Here is a 4,041-nt window from a genome sequence, read left to right as displayed (position 1 = left end):
CAACTGAGTTGTGCTACTTTGTTCTCCAAGATAGATCTAGCGTCGGATTACCATCAGATTCCGATGAGGCAGATATGAGGAAGACTGCATTCATGACAAGGTTTGGGCATTATGAGTTCGTAGTGATGCCATTTGGGTTGACTAACGCGCCAGCAGCGTTTATGAGAATGATAAACAGCGTGTTTCAGGAGCATTTAGATGTGTCTATCATCATTTTCATCGATGATATCCTGGTTTATTCCAAGAGTCTTGATGAGCATGCATTGCATTTGAGAGCAGTTCTGGAGAAGCTGCGGGAGTAGAGGTTGCAAGTATAGTTTCTAATAGTGAGAGATGGGATTTTTGGGTCACATTGTGTCTGCAGAGGGGGTTTCTGTAGATCCGGAGAAGATTCAGGCCATCAGGGATTGGCCAAGACCGCAGAATGCAAAGAAGATCTGGAGTTTTCTTGGGTTGGCACATTATTATAGGAGATTTGTACAGGGCTTTGCGAGCAAGGCACGACCGATGACTAAGCTGACAGGGAAGGAGGTTCCTTTCGTTTGGTCACAGGAGTGTGAAGAGGGTTTCACAAGTGTGAAGGAGATGTTGCCTACTACGCCAGTTTTGGCATCGCTAGAGCCGGGAGGACCCTATGTTGTTTATATAGATGCATTTAGAGGTTGTTTGGGGTGTGTGTTGATGCAGCATGGGAAGCTGATTGCCTACGCTTTGCAGTAGTTGCAGAAGCATGAGGACAATTATCCTACTCATGATTTGGTGATGGCTGCTATAGTTTGAACTCCTTAACCCCAGCGCTGAACTCTTATGTGAAATTTCCCGTCACTTCATCAAGCCTCTTATACATCCATTCCCGAAAATGACTATAATTAGAATTTCTCGACATTATTAAAGACCTCACACTCTCGCTTTTATTTTTCTCTCACTATCGTTTTTTTTCTTCTTTAAGCTCGTGTTTTCTATGAATGGGAGAAGACACAACGGGTTTTGTATATATAGAGATTTAGGCGACTATTTACCGACTACACACCGACCGTCCAATGACTACCCGTGACAGTCGCCAAAACACGGCTCACCAGCCCCCAAAACAAATAAAACTTGTTTCTTTTTGGCCGATATTTTTACGACTTGCAACTTAGTCGCTGTGTAGTCGCCATAGTACTAACTCTTCGCAATAGTCGATGTGTAGTCGCCAAATTACAAACTCGCCGCCGTAGTCTCTAATTAGTCGTCAAATTAGTTACTCTGGGGCGTCTAAATTAGCTTCTTCCCATTTAGTCGTAGAATAGTCGCTAATTAACGACTACATTACCGACTATCGTATTTGGTCGGTAAACAACGTCTGATTTACGACTAAATTTCAACAGTTGTAAATTGGTAGCTACGTAGTCGGTAAGTAGTGGGTAAATTAGGCAACTATGTAATTAGTCGCCAGTCGTAGTCGTAAATCCCCTATTTTCTTGTAGTGACATGACAGTATAGTTATTTTCTAACAGCATTGCTTAAATAAGTATATAAAGATAAACGAAGTCCTAAAAAATATAAGTAAAAATATCTAATAAGGTAAACGGCCTTCACCATATTCATTTGTAATATTCTCACGCAAAGCTTCCAGGTGTGGTGTGGTGAACGAGTCTTGTGTTGTGGTGTGGTGTGGTGAACGAGTCTTGTGTTGTGTGTCCGTGAGCATAAAGCTTTACTTTTGTGGCTGTCATTTAGAGTGTTAAATGTTGTAGCTTAACTTTAGTCCCTTGTTAATAATGTTAGTGGTTGTGTATGTGGATTTGTTTGCCTTATGGCTTCATGCCTCTCTTTACGTAATTGGAAATTGAATGCCAAGTGACTTATACATCTCTCAGTTTTCCAAACGCCGAGAGACGTATACACCTCTCAATACAATTGCTCCCAATACACTCTTGTCTCTGTTTTGGCACTTTGCTTGTCTGCATCAAAACAGAAGAATTTAGTAGCTTTAAGAATCTGTAGTCTGATACTAGTTCAACGTATAGCAAATCGACCTGAAGCAGATAGGAAAAGCCACTGATACAACTTATGATCTGAAACTGTGTATTTTGATGGTTTCTCGATTACTAATAGAAAACAAAAAAGTGAGCTGTATAGTCACGAAGTCTTCTCATTTGCCATTTATTGTCACGAAGTCTTCTATTGAAATATTGATAAGTTACGATTGATTATTATATTTGATAGTTATGGGGGTTGATGATTTTACAGTTGTTTAACACTTGTTTGTTTGTTTGGCTTTTGATGATTTCTCAGATTAAAACTCAAGTTTTTTGAGAAAGAAGATGTCTAAAGATGTAAGTGTTTTGGTTTTTATCTTAGTGGTTGTTTTTGATCTTAGTGGTTATAGTTTCATATTTTTTTTATGCATCGTTTTAGGGTTGGACCGATGAGGAAACTCGTTTATTCTTTCAACTTTATGCAGATGAGAAAAAAAAAATAGAACAAGTGTAGGAATGAACAAAACTGGAAAAGTTAACATCATGAAGAAGTTTGAAGAGATATTTAAGAGGGGATTTAAAAAATAGAACCCTTTTAAGAATAAGTATGATGCATGTAAGAAAAAGTACACCACTTTTAGAACATTAACTCATAATAGGCAGGAGCTTCGGTATGATGATATGGGAAGGTTGGAGATGCCAGATGATTGGTGGAAGCAACAGATAGAGGTACTTGTTTAGTAGTCACAAGTTGACGTATCTAGAGTATGAAACTTCTTCTTCTCATTGTTTTGTCTTATAGAAAAGAATGATTAGTATCTTACACTCCTTTCTTTTTGCTACATAGGAATGGCATGCAACAAGAAAATATAGAGGTAAACTGGTTGCTAATATAGATATGTATGAAGAAGAATTCTGTTTCGTAGTAGTAACTGGTTGCTGAAGGATGAAGCTAGTTTAAAGTCTACAGTGGATGGAGATGATGATGATGAAGTTGATTCTGTTGACAAAGATATGCCAGCACCGATAGAGAAACAGATTCAAACACAAACCCAAACACAAACTCAAGTTGGAAGTTCAAGAGCAAAAACAAAGGCGTAGGTAGAAAGATATGGTTGTTGAAGCTGTTATAAAACGGACTGAAGCTCTTGAGAAGAAGAATAGAATAGCAAAACAGATGTTGGAGCGTGAGCATGCATCTAGTGTTGAGAGTGTAGTAGAGACACTTAATGGATTGCCTGGAGTTAGGATGTGGTATTCATTTTACGAAGCAAAAGTTCAGCAGCTTCTAGCAGATGAAGCAACCATGCAGGGTTTTATAGCTTATACTTGTGCTGAAGATAAGATTAGATTTTTGGAGCTTAGGACTAGAAGTAACCTTGATGATTTGTAGTGTTTATGAAGCAGATCATGACATTGCATGTGTTATGAACCTTTGTAGTGTTTATGAAACAAATCATCAACGAGTTTTAGTTTTTGGTTTTTGGTTTTTGAACCTTTATTTCGCATCAACGATTAAACTGGCTTTTAATGCAAAATTTTATTATATTTATGGTAGTATTTGAATTGTTCTTACTTTATTTGTTATACCAATTAGTTTATTTATGGCCAAATTTTATATGGTTTTGCAGATGATTAGAAGATGGATGTTGGCTGATGATGATGATGATGAACTTGGTGATGTGTGTGGTTTTTCACTCCAAATCTTTTACCTTAAAAAGACCACACGACGGCTGAAAGTGCACAGCTAATCAGTAGTAGTATTTAAGGATCGATCCCACAGAGAGAGCGTTGTTGTTTAGAGAATCCGTCGGAAGAGATGTAAGGCTAGAACTCAATAAAAATGGGGTTTTGGTTGTCACGGTCGTAAGTAAGCAAATAAACCAAATTAAAGCAAGTAAAATAAATAAGAAAAGCGTTGGGCATCAAGGGAAATCGCAGGGGATCGATAATCTATCTATCTAGGAAAGTTTAGGGTTAGTTTGTTTATCTAACACTCGGACTACGAAACACGAATGAACCATTAGCTATAGATCACAAGTTACTCAAATATAAAAGTTTATTTATGGCCAACTCTTAT

The 4,041-nt window shown here is 37.8% G+C and overlaps 1 pseudogene; it reads left to right on the top strand.

The window, feature by feature from the left end:
- The first annotated feature begins 2,306 nt into the window (after positions 1 to 2,306).
- On the top strand, positions 2,307 to 3,354 carry LOC147928528 (uncharacterized; annotated as a pseudogene).
- The last annotated feature ends 687 nt before the right edge of the window (positions 3,355 to 4,041 follow it).

This window comes from Camelina sativa, chromosome 14 (assembly GCF_030686135.1).
Source record: "Camelina sativa cultivar CO46 ecotype springtype chromosome 14, ASM3068613v1".
Taxonomy (NCBI): Eukaryota; Viridiplantae; Streptophyta; class Magnoliopsida; order Brassicales; family Brassicaceae; genus Camelina; species Camelina sativa.
The sequence above is the reverse complement of the archived record's forward strand: the minus strand, read 5'-3'. Positions and strand labels throughout refer to the sequence as shown.